The sequence below is a fragment of the Puma concolor genome, chromosome C1 (assembly GCF_028749965.1).
Source record: "Puma concolor isolate L17-30 chromosome C1, mPumCon1.1.hap2, whole genome shotgun sequence".
Taxonomy (NCBI): domain Eukaryota; kingdom Metazoa; phylum Chordata; class Mammalia; order Carnivora; family Felidae; genus Puma; species Puma concolor.
Window position 1 is genome coordinate 195328727 of NC_141674.1, and position 18681 is coordinate 195347407.

Below are 18681 nucleotides of genomic sequence, written 5' to 3' on the forward strand. Positions count from 1 at the left end.
GTTTCTGCCCACATTTGAAGGGAGAGGATTATATAGGGTGAGTACGATGGTGGGTGGGAATCTTGGGGGCTTGTGGGATCTGAATGTCCCCAACATTCGTATGTTGAAATTCTAACCCACAAAAATGATGGTATTAGGAGGTGGGGACTTTGGAAAGTGCCTATGTCACGAGGGCAAGGCTCACACGAATGGGATTAGTGCTTTTATAAATGAGGCTCAGGGGACATACTTTGCCCCCTGAACTTGGAGAGAACTTGGAGAGAAGTTGAGAACTTGGAGAGAAATATTTTCGACACAGAAGAGGGCCCTCGCTCAACCATGCTGGCACCCTAATCTTGGCCTTCCAGCCTCCAAACCATGAGTAATAAATTTCTGTTGATAAGCTGCCCAGTCTGTAGTATTTAGTTACAGTAGCTGGAATAGACTAAGACAGGGGCCATGTTAAAATTCTGCCTATCACAGAGTGAAACTAAGATTTCATCTTTCAAAGAAAAAATTTTAACTTGGGGTTTTAAAAAGTTTTATTAAATTCATGTACAATATGTACCCTATGTATTTATTATGTTTTACTTTGCAATTCACACATACACACACACACATACACAAATACTCATTCAGAAGTGCACTTGTATGCTATAGTGTAGTCAGTGATCATTCAGAAGAGAATATTTGGTGAATGACTTCTTTCAACTGTTCTTGAGCCCACGTTCTCAATGCACTTTAAATCAAAGGCCAATTTCAAGGGTTTATAAAAAAGGAATTTAGTTGTTCATCAGCTTGTTGAAGGGTGGAGGGAATACTGAATCAAGTCAGTAACCAGTTGCTTGATGAGTAAAATGTTATTTTCATTCAAAAATGACATGTGGCTAAAGTTGAATCATTTTCTTCTGCAAATATGTTTACCTTACCAAAAAACAGTCTCTCCAAGAAACTAACACAAAATCCATTAGGAAGTCAATAGAGTCTGATTAGGAATTACTTCCTAATGTGTGTGTATGCATCTTTTCAGGGGGAAAAAAAAAGACTTGCCTATTTTTCCAACATCATTATTAAAATATATTACTAATAAGAAAATACTGTTTGGAGACCATTGAAAATTATTCTGGGGCTCCTGGGTGGCTCAGTAGGTTAAGTGACCAACTCTTGATTTTGGCTCAGGTCATGATCTCATTGTTTCCTGGGTTTGAGCCCCTTGTTGGGCTCTGTGCTGACAACACAAGGCCTACTTGGGATCCTCTCTCTCCCTTGCTCTCTGCCCCTCCCTGATCATGCTGTCTCTGTCTCTTTCAAAAATAAATAAATAACATTTTTTAAAAAAGAAAATCATTCCAGCTCATGAAAAAAGATCATTTTGGAATTTCATATTCCTGTAGGGTTTAACTACACTTTCCTAAAATTGGTCTTCCCATGCTTTTTGCAGAAATAAACCCAAATAAATATATTAATTTTAATTTAATTATTTGACTGGTATGAAAACTATTTTAGGAAGACTCTTAAAGGTATCTTTATAAGTGATCTGAAGAGTTCTTTTAGAATTCTTTGTATCACAAAATAAAAATTGATAGATTTTCATGGCTTTATTTGTTTTTCTTTTTTTTAAAAATAGTTTTATCTGTTGGGGTGCCTGGGTGGCTCAGTCGGTTAAGCGTCCGACTTCGGCTCAGGTCATGATCTCACAGTCTGTGAGTTTGAGCCCTGCGTCTGGCTCTGGGCTGACAGCTCAGAGCCTAGAACCTACTTTGGATTCTGTCTCCTTCTCTCTCTGCCCCTCCCCACTTGTGCTCTCTCTGTCTCTCAAAAATAAATAAATGAAAAAAAAAGTTTTATCTGTTAACCATGAAATATAAGTTACATCCTTGCTAATATTTCACAAATTTAAAGAATGGAATTAAGGGAGGTAATGAAAATTAATATAATAAAATTGCAAAATAAAAAAAATATTAATTGGAAAGTCATGACAGAACACAAAGGAGGAAGGCAGCTGGAGTTGAGGTTAAAAGATAGGTCTCTAGTTTGGTGTTAAGCATTCTTGAAGCCAGTGAAAAGGGGAAATTGAATCTTAATATTGATGCAGGCAGGCTATGTCCGAGGACCCAGAAGCGGGGGTCCCATAGGACCAGCCAAGAGGGTCCTTGGCCTCATGCAGGATAGAAATCAAAAGAAATCAGAGAAAGTGAAAGTAGAGTGAACCAGAGAAAGTATAAGCAGAGTTGATTGAATGGAGTAAGTGACAGAGGATAGCAGATGGAGTGTCTGTGAGACTCAGAAATGAAAGAAGCACGAGTCTTGTTGTTACTTGGAGTTAGGGGTTTATACTGGAAAGGGACCTAGGGTACGTGTTCCTTCAGGATCCAGGGTAGTGTCTAATCAAAGGCAAATGCCAAGTGAACAATAGGTGTTATTCCATAAATCACCAAAGGTAGGGGATGTTGATGCCAGTGGCAGAGAGGTTTGTTCAAAGCTAATGTCCTGGAACAGGTTTGGGATCTGGCTCTTAGATGTTATTAGGTGTTTGGGACCTAGGACAAAACTCAGAGAATGACTAACTTTTTTGCTTTCTCCTTAAAGTGGGAACATAGCTTCTTTGGCTTTCAGAAATGGGGCCTGGCAAAAACAAAAACAAAAACAAAAACAAAAACAAAAACAAAAACAAACAACAAAAACACCCCGCAAAGATGGAGCCTTTCTAAGATGGAGTCCCTTCAGCTTTCCTATATCAATATGAACACAGAGAAAATTTTCACCCTCTAGATCCTTAGAGAGAGATTCAGTATGATTCATTCATTCATTTCAAAAATGTTTCTGAGTGACAACTATATATCAGGCACTGTTTTAGATGTTAGAGTTATAGCAAAACAAAAGTAGGAAATTCCTGCTCGTATGAAGTTTACATTTACATTCTATTTCAAGGCAGAAGATAATGTTTTTTAAAAGGTGTATGTCAAATGGTGATAAGTGCTATGAAGAAAAAAAAATGAAGGCAGATAAATGGGAGTGGAGAGAACGGGTAGATGGGAAAGTGGTGGTCAATGAAGAGTTCCATGATGAATAACATACTTGAACCCATACTTGAACCCATACTTGAAAGCACAAGGGATTGAACCATGTGGTTATTTGGGCAAAGAGTTTTCCAGGCCAAAGGGAAAGCAAAAACAGAGGCCATGAGGAGGGAGCATGTATCAGTGGTTCTATGAATAGCAAAAAGGCCAGTGCAGTTGGAAGGGAGTGAAACATTTCATTCTTAATGAGATGGGAAGCCATTTGGAAGGTTTAGGTAAGTAAATGACATGACTTAACTTACATTAAAATTTTTAAAAAATATTTATTTTTGAGAGAGAGAGCGTGCACACATGCGCGCACGAGTAGGGGAGGGGCAGAGAGAGACGGAGACATAGAATCTGAAGCAGGCTCCAGGCTCTGAGCTGTCAGCACAGAACCCAACGCGGGGCTTGAACTCACTAGCTGTGAGATCGTGACCTGAGCCGAAGTTGGACACTTAACCGACTGAGCCACTCAGGCGCTCCCTGAATATATTTTGAATAGAGAGGCAATTAGTTGCTTGTGGAGTATTAGAGAAAGAGAAGAGTCCAGGAGGGATTTTGGTTTGGGATGATAAATTTGAAATGCTGATTAGACATGTAAGTGGATATATGAAAGAGACATTTGACTATTCAAGTTTGAAGGTCCAGAGAGAGATCAAAGCTAGAGATATAAATTTAGGAAACATCAATGTGTGCGTTCTCTTTAAGGTATGGAACCAAATGACTAAGTGGTGTGGATAATGAGGAGGAAGAGTCCTAAGATTGAGACCCTGTGGCAATTTAACATTTGGAGAAGGTGATCAATTGTTCAGCAAGTTGAGACCTAAGAACTTCTCACTCTACTTGTTAAATAGAGGTCCTAGTCACTGGTGACATTGACAAGAACACTTGCTTTGGAGTTATGTGGATACAGTCTTGATTGGGGTGAGATCAAGACCGAACAGAGGGAGAGGAAATAAGGGTGGCAAGTCAAGAAAATTTGTTTAAGGTTTTGCTTTAAATAGAGCAGAGAAATAAGGCAGTGTTTGGGAGGAGAGAGGTGGACAAAAAAAAAAAAAGCTTTAAGATGAGAGATGTTACAGAATGTTGTGTACTGAAAGCAATAATCCAGTAGACGGAAAAAATAATGGAAGAGCCAAAAAGAAGGGTAGATGATGCTCAGAAGAGCTTGCACTGGTGTGATGCATAGACTGATGTAGAAGGGAGGGTTGGCTTGATCCTGCATGAATGTGCCTGTTCTCCAACAGTCCCAAAAAGAGTGAGTAGAACCAATGGGTGAAACCTTCTTTTTCTGGAGAATGGGAAAGGAGCTTGCCTCCCTAGAGGCTTCAGAGGGGTCTAGCACTGCCAGCTGGCCTACAACTGACCCACAGTACTCATAGTCCCGCGTCATTCTTTGTCGTAGACTCCAGGTCTGAAGTGCTCTCTTGTCCAGCAACATAGCAGATGCAGGATTAAAATGCAAGAAGGCTAATGTCCAGGAGGAGACAAGAGCCCTGAGTAAGAGTCCTTGCTCTGTTTTTATTAGGATCAGAAGGCTTACAAGTGTGATGGACTTGCACAAAGAGACAATGGAATCGTGAACATTAACTCATGGGTGTGGGGAAAAGGGGTTTTGAAGATATGCGGGGTTAGGGGTTTGGGTCAATACAAAACAAAATCCTGGAGCTGGGTGGAAGGTTGTTTACAGCAGACATGAAGCACCACCTCGGTTTACCTAAACTGGCCTAGGGGACAAGGACAGAGCCTGCTACCTCAGGGTCAGCAAGGCACCTTTCTTTTGCTAATTAGCTCCAGCTCTGGGCAACTTTGTGCTGCTACAGTCTAAAGTCCTGTTTTTCTGTTTTTGTCCTTCCTTCCTGTGAAAGCAGCTTTCTGCTATTATACTAAATTGGGGGGCGTTTCTGCCCTGAATGCCTAATCTTGTTTAACTCATTTTTGATGCTTTCATCCTGAGGCTTCCTATTCCTATACCTTTGTCCTATACTGGGGGCCTTTGCCCAGTTTGCCTAATCTTATTTACCTAATCTTGTTTACCCAAATTTGGGTGTGTATATCCTATGACTTTCTAATTCTTTATGCCTTGTTAACACATGGTGCAATCCCAAACAGGCTCCACACCATCAGTGCAGAACCCAATGTGGGGCTCAAACTCACGAACTGTGAGATCATGACCTAAGCCAAAACCAAGATTTGGGTTCTTAACTGACTGAGCCACCCAGGTGCCCCCTCCCTCATTCTTTATCTTTTCCATATTCTGCATTACAAAAGCTGGGGCCAGAGAAGAACATAGGATTCTCTGTATAGGATGAGGCATGTAAAAAATGGAGCAAAATTCTCAGTGTTGTCACCACTTTACTCAGATAATTGCCAATGTCTCTGTCAAGCCTAGTGTAGAGCCTTACCCTAGAATAAACATAAATCAGCATCAGGAATGACATAGTATCTCCACAGAGTAACTCTATGAAAGGGAGGTTTGAGGAGCCTTTTTCCCTGGTGTCTCATAGAGACTTTAGACTTCAAGCTATTATTAGTCTGGTAGGAAGAGCTCTTGACAGGTCTTAATAATATGAATGAGTAAGTAGCACTGTCCAAATGGGCCTTTGCTTTTCAGGAAAAGAACACTGAAGTGCTTTCAAGTCTTGCTTACTAGATTCTGAGCGTTTTGTTGGCTGCTCTCTTGGGAGTGCCCTCGAGTGCCTGTAAAATCCCATGTGGTGACAGAGAGCTCTGAGCATGCAGACAAATGTCCCCAGGTGCATTATGATTCACACCTTAATTGGATCCTACTTGCTAGGTAAACTCTATAATCAAAAGCTAAATGGAATAAATTAGCTATGAACTCTTGGTGTCTTCTCATTCCTGGGCTACCCCCCGTAGTTTCACGATCACAGGGAGTTTTGTATTTATCCCAAAGTACTAATTTTCCAAACCAATAATTTCAGGCTGTAGAAATCAGGCTTGATTGCATCATTATTTCTCCCACTACTTCTCAAATTCTTTTCTTTTTAGCAATGCAACTTTTCAAAAGAAAGATTACTGATATAAAGCTAATATAAAACTAATCAAAAATAGGTAAGAGCAGATGGACATGATTTCACAGTTTAATCCTAATTTGGATGATATGTATCACTGTTTAAGAAGCATACCCTGAAACTTCTGTTCTCCATATGTATATGTCTATAATAATTTTATGATTTGAATTCTATCTTCTACATACTTTTGCACAGTTCTGTTTTTTTTCAAGTTTATTTATTTTGAGAGAGACATGGTGTGAGCATGGGAGGGCCAGAAAAAATGAGAGAGAGAGAGAGAGAGAGAGAGAGAATCCCAAGCAAGTTCAGTGAGGTCAGTGCACAGAGTGCGATGTAGGGCTTGAACTCAGAAACTGTGAGATCACGACCTGAGCCAAAATCGGGAGATGGAGGCTTAACACACTACACTACCCAGACGCCCCAACAGTTCTTAAACTTATGCAGTAAATAAGAAAGACACAAGAAGATTTTCATTTAGCAGCTATGTCGTCAGAAGACCCGTGGTCCAAGTCCCAGGTCCACCTCTTACATGTTGTGTGACTTCGGTGAATCACTTGATGACACAAAACCAGGCTCCATCTATCCACTAACCTAGAGTGTGCACTTCCTTTTTGACTTTTGCTCTTGCTCCACTTGTTGATGTTTTTCTCCCCATAGAGACAAAGGAGAAAGGTTTATAAAGGAAATAAGAAAAATAGTAAATAATGATTGAGAGAGAAGATCAAAGTTACACTGTTTGAAAAAAAATATGCAGTGGAGGTGGCCTCTCTCATCTCATTCTTACGTAGCAGTTCTTTTCTTTCCTAGAATGACTCCTTCTTCATAGAATAGAAATAAGGGCACCTGGGTGGCTCAGTTGGTTAAGCATCTGACTTCGGCTCAGGTCATGATCTCACGGTTCATGGGTTCAAGCCCATGTAGGGCTCTGTGCTGACAGTGTGGAGCCTGGAGCCTGCTTCCGATTCTGTGTCTCCCTCTCTCTCTCTGTCCTTCCCCTGCTCATTCTCTGTCTGTCTCTCTCTCTCAAAAATAAATAAACAATAAAAAAATTTAAAAAAAGAAACAAAGGTCTTCAAAATCACATGTACTTTTGTAAGATGAATACAAATCTAAAAAGGGAAAAAGTGGAATTTTTAAGGAGCAAAAGATTTCCCCTCTTTTTTTTCTTAGAGTGTTTAGAAAACTTTTATTTTTGCATTCTTTCTTTGTTCCTTTGATATATATGTAAATCTTTCTTTTTTTTTTTTCAATGTTTATTTATTTTTGGGACAGAGAGAGACAGAGCATGAACGGGCGAGGGGCAGAGAGAGAGGGAGACACAGAATCGGAAACAGGCTCCAGGCTCCGAGCCATCAGCCCAGAGCCCGACGCGGGGCTCGAACTCACGGACCGCGAGATCGTGACCTGGCTGAAGTCGGACGCTTAACCGACTGCGCCACCCAGGCGCCCCTGTAAATCTTTCTAAAAACCAAAAAGACTTTTGCCAGCTTTTCAATCGCACCATGCATTTTTCAGGAACTTGGGAACTATCTCTTTGAACGTAAATCTCAAGGAAGAGAAAACCTCTGTTTCCCTATCTTCACAGACATTTGACTTTGAATGCTGGCTCCAAATTGTGACTACCTTTCATAGAGTTGGGAGAACTTTTATTCTTTTGGATAAAGGCAATTAGTGAACACAAATTGCCCTTCAATTAACATGTGAATTTAAGATGAGCTATATGTAACACGTGGTGCTGTCAAAGTCCCCCTACTTGAAGATTAGCTGTTGTTTATTTTGGGAAATGGTCTTCTACACAGCCTTTGACTCCTACACCAAGGGGCCTTAAGCCTGAAACACTTCCTTACCTGGAGATAAAGAGTTCTCACTACCTGTTCTGGGCTTATCACCTTGTGTGGGAATATCTTTCCCCATTTCAGGCTAAGTGTGTGTTTCTTTATTTTGCATAAGCATGCACACATATAGCACCTGGCCAACCCCACTAATATAGATGATCCTTGACTTTTGAAGTTTCAACTTATTGTTTTTCTGCTTTATGATGGAGCAAGAGTAATACCCATTTGGTAGAAACTACTTTGAATTTTGAGTAGTGTATGGCTAAACAACCCATATACTTACAATCCTTACAACCATTCTGTTTTTCATGTTCAGTACAATATTCAATACATTACACGATCTCATGTAAATTATTACATCAAGTCAACACATATTATAAAATAGGCTTTGTGTTAGATGATTATACCCAACTGTGGGCTGATGAAAGTGTTCTAAGCACATTTAAAGAACACTAGGCTAAGCTATGATGTTTGGTATATTGGGTGTATTAAGTGCCTTTTCAACTCCCATATTTTCAATTTATAGTGGGTTTACTGGGACATAATCCCATCGTAAGTCAAAGAAGATCTGTATAAGTAACTAAAGGTCTTTTTTCATTTTTGCCTTGTTGCTTTAACTGGCTACTCCAAAACCTTGCCACTCAGCTCACTCTCCTCCAGCCCAACTGAGCTCTTACAGAGTAATGGCATTATTTTTCAGAGACAAAAGAACAAAGTCTTGCTTACAAAGGCAAGCATTGGTTGAATTTAGGCCAAGGGAAAGTGAAGGTATTAAACTACACTTTGGCTATTAAAATGAAGAGAAACATAATGCCCAAGTAAAGAAAAAAATTTAAATTTCTACTGTAAAAGAAAACTTTAAACTTCAAAGATAAGTGAGATTGAAAATAAAAAACACATCACAATTCTGTGTTGCATATGTGTATGCATATGTATGCATGTGTATTGTTTAATACCAGTCACTCTTCATTTATGATGCCTTTGTGACTTTCTTGTTTATAGAATGAATTGGTATTAAAATAATATGAAAGCATTTCTAGAAAATGCTCCTTGACAAGAACTTGATTTGCTTATGTACTTCATAATACAGAACCAATCCCTCTCAGTCCAGACATGGTTATTGAATATTCTCTATGTGTCTGAAACCATTAAGTCTTCTGATAGGGGGAGGAGTTGTTATAAACTTAACCTTTGACCTCAAGAGTTTAAAGAAACCATAGTAAGAGCACTGAAACAAATAGAAGCCAGTTGGATTGTGCTGGCAACAAATTACTTAGAGCTTGATTAGAGCTGGAGATCGGGAGGATTCCAGGAATCTGATGGGCATTCACCAGAAGGCATCCCTCTTCCTCCTCCTCTTCACTGCCTCACTTCCCAACTAGAATTACTCTATTCTTTTATTTTAGAGAGAAAGTGAGAGCAAGCGGGAAAGCAAGGCAGAGGGAGAGTGAGAATCTTATGCAGGCTTCACACTGAGAGTGGGGCTCAATCCCATGACCCTGGGATCATGACCTGAGTCCAAATCAGGAGTCCGGCACTCAACCAACTGAGCCATCCAGGCATCCCTTAAAAATACTCTATTTTATTATTATTTTTTAAAAGTTTATTTATCTATTTTGAGAGAGACACAGCATGAGAAGGGCAGGGGCATAGAGAGAGGGAGAGAGGGAGAATCCCAAGCAGGTTCTGCACTGCCAGCACAGAGCTGGACGTGGGGCTCAAACTCATGAAGCCATGAGGTCATGACCTGAGCCAAAACCAAGAGTTGGATGCTTAACCAACTGAGCTACCCAGGCACCCCAGAAATTCTCTATTTTAAATAATTAAGGCTTTAACTTCAAATAGGATACATGGGGTACATGTTAAAAGGAAGGTCCCTCACTGCTTTGGTCAGTGTCCCTGCTGTTCCTTATCTTCTCTCTCTTTCCACGTTTCCACGTGTAGTAAAAGGAAATAGATTGCCACTTCCACCCTGAGTATCAGAGAGACATCATCCTTGTATACGTTTCCTTCACACCATGGGGTGGCCTCTCAGGGGCTATATTGTGGATCATTGCTGGACTATTCTGCCCATGACAGATCCTTCTAAGATTGAGGACCCAGGGCAAGACAGAATATTCCTCCTTTTCAATAGAATTTTAATGTACTCACTGCACATTATTTTTGCATACAATGTGTTATTTGGAGGGTGAATGGTAGCATAATGCTTGAGTTGGCATAACAAAGATCAGCTCATTTTCTCATCTTGTGCCTCATCCTTGATTACTGCTTTGTACCAGTTGAGATATGTGACTAATAGTTTTCAGTGTATCAATGACCCATTATGAAAAATACCTTTTTTCTCTAGTTATTCTCTAGTTATTGACGTAGACAAGCTTAGTTCTGCTATTTTTGAAATTGTTTATTTTTATTTCATTTATTTATTTATTTATTTATTTATTTATTTATTTATTTATTTATTTATTTAAATGTTTATTTCGTTTTGAGACAGAAACAGAGCATGAGTCGGGGGAGGGGCAGAAAGAGAAGGAGACACAGAATCCGAAGCAGGCTCCAGGCTCCCAGCTGTCAGCACAGAGACCGCCCCGGGGCTTGAATCCACAAACCATGAGATCATGACCTGAGCTGAAGTCGAACACTCAATGACTGAGCTACCCAGGCACCCCAAAATTGTCTATTTTTAAAATTCAGTCTACTTAACCATTATTGTGGACTTTTGCTTAATTTTCAAAAAAATTAAAAACCATACAGTACACAAATTCTTGTTTTATTTCTGAAGAGAAAATTAGGACAACAGCCTTGAGAGACAGAACATAAAAAAAAATCATACCTTTTGAACAATGCATCTTTAAAAAAATAGTCATCCTTTTCCTTTTCTGGAATGTATGTATGTGTGTCTCAAAACAGTGACTGAGACTATTCTTTTACTGAGATTGACTCTTCATGAAACTGCATTTCTCCAGATAAAATTTTGTAAATGTTATTTATTAATCTTATAAGTGACCTATTAATATCATCTGTTTAAATATTGCATTGCAAGATGTAATAAATATATGCCATTTAGCCATAAAAACTTTTAATATTTAACAATTCTTTTTCCAGAGTTGTATTCTCAACAGTCCTAAGTAAAAGCAGCTTTTGTTGTTGTTGGCCATGTTATCTTTATGAGAAAATACAAACACAACGTTTTTCTGAATTTTAGAAGACTGGTAATGCTTTACATAAGTACACTCTAGTCACTATATTCCTCTTGAGGAAGAAGAGCATCTCCGCCTTAATTATGCCAGAAGGCCTGCGCCCACTCACTCCCCAGCCACAAGCCCTTAAGGGAGCAGGAGTTTCTAGTCTGAGTCAGCCCCCTGAGTAGTCTTGGTTCACGGCAAGCTGGGTCACTGTGTTATGCATCTGCACTGTTCACTGTGTTTCTCTTGACCTTCATGCTTGTCACGTTTCTAGGCGGCACTTGATTCCTCAGGGAAGAATGTTCACTTTCTACATCTTCCACTTCATCCCGCAGAAATGTCAAAGCAAATCAGCCCCAAACGTTTTGGAGCCTAGGCTGTCTTTCTCTGTTCTCATGAGAACTCCTCCATGGGAATACTAGAATTTTCCACTCCCATAATTTATAGTTTGAGAGGAAAGGGGGATTTAAGGGTGTAAATTATAAACCATTTGGCCCTGCTTCATGAGGTTGACCTCTACAAATGTTGTCACTTGGGCCTCTGGATGGATTCAGCCAGGGAGAGGCACTGACAGGAGATTGGAGTATGGGAGCCAGGTAAGTTTGAGATAGTCTTCTCTTTTCCCCCAGGTTGGCCAAGGTTTGGGCACTGGCTACATTTCCGCAGATGATGATTCCTGTTAGCCTCGTTTCTAAGGTTCTCACTGTGTTCTAGTTTTCCCCCTTGACCCATCAGGCCTAGAATGATAAAATATTCCTGTTGTTACTAGTCCCTGGGTACCTCATCTTCCCTTGTTTCCTTAACCTTGTCCAAACTTCTCTAAATAGTCTCTTCAGGAGATTTTCTTTTGTTCAACCCTTTGCGTGTATACTGGTTTCCTGCCAGAATCATGGCTGATAAAGCGTAAGTCGGTTTAATTATTTAAGTATAAGCTCAGGTATCCCAATGTAATTTTAACTGAGAGTTCATCTCTGTGGAACTTGTACTTTCATTAGTGATTTGTACTTAGAGTTCCCAGGAAAAGAGGGATGGTTTGCAGGGCTGGATTCTGGCATTCCTGGGTCCCTGGCAAACGTCACATCCTAGTACTGACCAGACATCACCCTTGACTTCTTATCTTCATTGTTTCTGAACTTTGACATTTCCTGGTACATACCAGGCATTCAGTAAATAATAATGAAGTGAATGAATGTTTTCACGAAGTTATACATTGTCATATTCATATGGCACATGCAACTTTGTATTTTTTCACTCGACATTAGAGCACAATAATTTCTTGTTATTAAAGAAAATTTGACAGATATTTAATGGATATATGGCAGTTCAATATACATATGTAGATGGCACAACAGATCAGTCCTCTTCATTCTTTTGCTGAAAGGAGAAATGCTTGTCTTATCACTCTTGAGAGAGAGAAACTCCCAATTTTATTTCATAGTTAACTAATGTATGGGTCTCAGAGACCAAATAATTCATATACGAGTCATGCCATTCAATTCTATTTTCCAAAATTGATATGCCAGCCTTCCCCATTAAACAGCCAGTGCAGGAAGTCACATTGCTAGTATCAAACTAAAAAAACAAATAACCAGTTATTTTTGTAGCAGAAAATGGGTTTATTCAGGAAGAGCAGACACTTGTAATTCAGGACATGCAAGCAATGGCAGAACCTTAGGTAAGTATGAAGAGTCAAAGGGAAGGTCAGCTTTTATTATGTTTTAGGAGGACAGTGGGGAGGGTTGTTTTGAACAGAAGTTCATTGGAGAAGAACAAGAGTTCAAGGTTGTGGTGGTTTCTCATTGGCTGTAAGCCGTACTTAGTGTGCTGTTGCTGGGACACAGAGAGATCTTCCTTTTTTTTAAAAAAAGCAGAAGAGAAATTTTCTTCCTCATTTTTTTTTTTATTTTTTATATATTCTCAAATTAGTTAACATACAGTGTAGTCTTGGCTTCAGGAGTAGAACCCAGTGATTCATCTCTTACATATGACACCCAGTGCTCATCCAGAAAAGTGCCCTCCTTATTGCCTGTCACCCATTTAATACACCCCCCACCCCCATAAACCCTCAGTTTGTTCTCTGTATTTAAGTCTCTTATGGTTTGCCTCCCTCTCTGTTTTTATCTCATTTTTCCTTCCCTTCCCCTATGTTTGTCTGTTGTGTTTATTAAATTCCACACATGAATGAAATCATATGTTATCTGTCTTTCTTTGACTGACTTATTTCACTTAGTATAATACCCTCCATTTCCATCCACATTGTTGCAAATGGCAAGATTTCATTCTTTTTCACCACTGAGTAGTATTCCATTGTGTGTGTGTGTGTGTGTGTGTGTGTGTGTGTGTGTGTACATACACATCTTAATCCATCCATTAATTGATGGACATTTGGGCTCGTTCCATAATTTGTCTATTGTTTATAGCACTGCTACAAACATTGGGGTGCATGTGACCCAGAAGAGAAATTTTTATATGAAAAGTATCCTCCCTTGTTAAGATAAGAATGATCTTCCTTTTCTCTGCTGGTTGTGCAGTCTACAATGAGTGATATGTGCACATGAACTCCCCCTTCAGGGCCTCTGGACTCCACTTTATTTATTTATTTATTTATTTTAAATTATCTTTTTTTTTTTAAGTTTATTTATTTTTGAGACAGAGAGAGACAGAGCATGAGACAGAGAGAGACAGAGAGAGACAGAGGGGGCAGAGAGAGAGGGAGACACAGAATCGGAAGCAGGCTCCAGGCTTTGAGCCATCAGCCCAGAGCCCGACGCGGGGCTGGAACTCATGGACCGCGAGATCGTGACCTGAGCTGAAGTCGGACGCTTAACCGACTGAGCCACCCAGGCGCCCCTGGATTCCACTTCAAATGAGGCTTTTGTTAAACTCATTTTTCACACCAGTTATGTCACTTGCAAAACAAAACAGGAGGAGCATCATTGTTGCAGCCTCACTTGTAAGATGTGTTTGCACAGCGATTTACTGCCTGTTCACAAAGTGGCAGGACAGTGGTCCAGGAGGCCAGCCGAGAGAGGGAACATCACTGCTCTGTGTGAATCCTGGACTGGCCGGGTCTTCACAGACCTGGGTGTACACCAGCAGACCCACATTAACCTGATCCATAAGAGAGACATTAGGCTGGCATCCAGCTACCCCGCAGCCTCTCAACCCACTCCCAATTCCTGGAATTCTATTTTGAAAGTGGCGGTTCTCAAAGCACAGCACCCTGAACAGAAACATCAGCATCACCTGAAGAATTTTTAACATACAAAAATTTGGGCTCCTCTTCGGACTTGTTGAATCAGAAAATCCGGATGGGATCCAGCAATCTGTGTTTTAACAACCCCTTCAGGTAATTCAGATGCTGAAGTTTGAGAACCGTTTGCTTAAAGCACTGGTACTTAAAAGACAAGTATTCATTAATGGAATGTGGACGTTCGGAGTAGTTTTGAGAGGAGATGGAAGGAAGTCGGAGGAGGGATCTGGTTTTGAAGTGGAAAGAGGTCTAATGAAGTGGTAAAAAGTAGGCTTTCAGGGAAGCAAATGCCTCAGTTCATTTTCTTTACTTCACAGAGAAAGTAGCTGAAAAAGTTGTACTTGACTATTATAGTGAGTTTAAAATGGTCCTTTCTTGGCAGGAAATGAAAAATGAGACAGGGAAGGACAATAGGTTCCAGAAGGGAAGATATTAGTTGACATGTGTGTGTCCAGGCATCCAGCACTATGACGTCCATCCTTCCAAGAGAGGGAGGCTTTGTGGGTCACCCCAGCCTTTCCAGACTCTCCAGACCCGGGTCCGTTGAGTTGTCTCAAGACTACTTTTCCTCCCTGAGCAACCTCTGCAAATACCATGAAGTCTTGAGAGCACAGGGACCCATTCCTCGATGCTGTAGGGCCTACATCAAGTTGAGATATTATGTGGACAGAGATAATTATGGTAGGATTTACAGAAAACCCACTCCTTTACCTGCCCTGGGTGATAGGGTGCCCTTCCTATAAGATCTATCACCACATAATACAAGTACCATATTATTAACAAATATAATAGTAATAAGTACAATTTTTGTAATCATCACTAGTATAATCAGAGCTGGTTGATAGCCCCCTGAGCTCTGTTGAGCACTGCTTCTCAGTCATTAGTGCCCATGAGAATTGCCTGGATCTAGTTGCAGTGCGGATTCTGATTTAGTACCATCTGGATCATGACCCAAATTGGGGCCAATAATGTGGAGTCCCTGGACCACACTGTGAGTAACAAAGATATGGAGAATGAGAGCTATGCCAAGTTCTTTTCCTAGTGGAAAAAAATAGAGCATATTTCTGCTCATCACAGTTTCTCTGGCAAGAGGACTTTGTGGTGGGTATTATGGGATGTACAGGTTAATTTGTACCAATTTTGCATGGAGCCAAAGAATAAATGGGCATGTCAGTCCTGCTTTACATTCAAAATCAGAAATCACTGGTGATTAATGGTAGAATAATTAAGCTTCTGTCATAAATTGTGAAAGCTTCAGTTCTCAAGCCAGCTTTTATCCTGTAGAACTCTTGCAGAAGCAATCCTCTCTTCAAAGCAGTGGGGCAACAATGAAAGGGACCATTGTAGCCCGTGTATACTAGAAAGCATCAAGACAGTATACTTTGGTTTTTTTAAAGTTCATTTATTTATCTTGAGAGAGAGCTGGGTAGGGACAGAGGGAGAGAAGAAGAGTGAGAGAATCCCAAGTAGGTTCCATACTGTCAGTGCAGAGCCAGATGTGGGGCTCAAACTCACGAACTGAGATTGTGACCTGAGTCGAAGTCAAGAGTTGGATGCTTAACCAACTGAGCTGCTCAGTTGCCCCAAGACAGTGATACTTTCTAAACGTCAGTCCTGGGGAATTAGGTTAGTACTTTCAGATTTAATTCGACAGGGCCTGCCATACCAGAAGTCCTGATTGACAATTAAGATCTAACGTTGGTGCTTACTAGCTATGGAGAATTAGCTAGTAACGAAGTTGAAGGTGCATGTAGTGTCATGAATTAGATGAAGAACTTCTAAAAACTGAGTGATTCACCCTGTTCCTGCCTGCTGATGGGACATTATTCAGTTGACTTTTAGTGGCTGTAACAATCCAACAAAATGTTCTCCTTTTGAATTTTACTTAAGACTGCCTCTGATGCAAATCAGATGATTGTGGAGTTATACAAACAGAATAAATATCAGTTAAAGTAATTTCCTTTTTACTGTTTCATACTTAACTCGTGATGACTATGTATGGTATGTATATGTGTGTGTATATATACATATACATACATATACTTTGCCAAAGAGATAAGTTAACTATTGACCTTATTTTAAAGAGAAAGGCATTGCCCTAATGTCACAGATTTGTATGGTATTTACTGAATAAAAATTTAGAGTAAGAGGCTCCCAGTGTGGTGCAAAGCATGTATCATGCTGTTCTTCTGAGAAGAGTAAATAGCTTAGGTGAGGAGGAACAGAGAAGACGAACCAATCGTGAAAGCTACAATTATATTGATCTAGTAGTAACCATTTCACTATAACTCAATGTCAGTAGAGTTTCTTTAATATTCATTTTATGGTCTGAATATTCATTTATCCTCTTAGTTCTCATTTGTATATAGAGCTGTTGTGGAAGCTGTTGTGGAAGTCGTGAATGAGGGGAGGCCAGAATACCTGTGGTAGGCAGAATTTTAAGATGGCCCCCAAGATTCCTACTCCCTGGTGTAAGTGCCCTGTCTAATCCCTCTCCTTGAGGGTAGGCATGACCCATGAATGGGTTGGAATTTAACTTCCATGATTAGGTTACATTTTACAGCATAGATAAAGAGATATGGAAGGTATAATTAAGGTTTCAAGTCAGTTGATTTTGAGCTCATCAGAAGGGAGCTTGTTCTGGGCAGCCTGAATTAGTCAGATGAAAGCCTTAGAAGACTGGGCTCCTCATAGAGGGACAGATGATCTCCTACAGGTCATGAAGAAACCTGTCATGAACTGCCTGCAGAGAGTGACCACCTCTGGGAAACAGGGTCTCAGTCCCACAACTGCAAGGAACTGAATTGTACCAGCAACCTAATAACAAAATGCAGCTCTCTGTCTCTGAAAGATTTAGATCTGAAATAAAATGATATACACTGGTTGAAAACCAAGAAATTGGACATAAAATTGTACTTCTAGTATCATGGAGGACTTCCTGCTATAGAGTAAATGAATTCCACACAGGCAAAACTTCTGCATTCATTGATGGATATCCAACAGAATGCCGTGGAGACAAAACAAAATAGAGCTAGGATTGGGGGACAAGGCAGTAGTCTTCTGGGTGGCATGGGCTTGCCCTGGAGATGACCATGTATGTAAAATCATAGTTTAGCGTATGAATCTTGAGCTAAGTATTGGAAAAGTTGAGTTTGGTATTAAAAGTAGAAATAGTAAGCTAGAATGTAGAAGGTAAAGTATGTGTAAAAGTGGTCCCAATATTACCAGCAGAATCAAACCGTCTTTGGAGGAAAATTTTTCTAACCCATATGGAGTAATTAAATAAAAATAAATCATCACTAAGGAATGAAGGTAACCCATCAAGTGTAGGAGTCAGTGGAAACAACAGGATCCAAGACCTACAATGTTGGAATTTTAAGATGTCGTGTATATTAGCTATCCAGAAACTTATTTATTTATCTACCTATTTGTTATTTTACTTATTTATAATAAAATAAGTAAATAACAGCACACTATGAATATTTTTGTGCCAATAAATTTAAACTTAGACAAAATACATAAATAAATACACAAATATTTGCAGTCAGCTGACTCATCTGACTCACAGGTAAAGAGGGAGACAATATCTTAGAACTTTTTCAAGATTCCAAGAGTGAAACATTTTCTTATAATGAACTTCCCAGATCCACTGGGTTTTTAAAGGCATATTCTAACCCACTTCCAAGAAATAGATCTGTCCAATCTTAAATAAAACCTTTTAGAGAATTGACAACGAATTCACTAATTAATCCTGTTATTTGTATAACAAATACTTTGGTTCCAAAGTAGAAGAGTACCAAATTAAAAGAAATTTATTTTATTTTATTTTAATTATTTTTAAAAAATTTATCTAAATCCAGTTTGTTAACATATAGTGTAATAATGGTTTCAGGAGTAGACACCCAGTGCTCATCCCAAGTGTCCTCCTTAATGCCCATCGCCCATTTAGTTAATCCCCCCCTCCAGCAACCCTCAGTTTGTTCTCTGTATTTAAGAGTCTCTTATGGTTTGCTTCCCTCTCTGTTTTCATCTTATTTTTGCTTTCCTTCCCCTATGTTCATCTGCTTTGTTTCTTAAATTCTACATATGAGTGAAATCATATGATGTTTATCTTTCTCTGACTTATTTCACTTAGCATAATACACTACAGTTCCATCCACATTATTGCAAATGGCAAAATTTCATTCTTTTTGATGGCTGAGCAACATTCCACTATATATATATATAATATTCATATATATACAGATGTATATGTATATACACCACTTCTTCTTTATCCGTTCATCAGTTGATGGACATTTGGGCTCTTTCCATGTTTCGGCTATTGTTGATAGT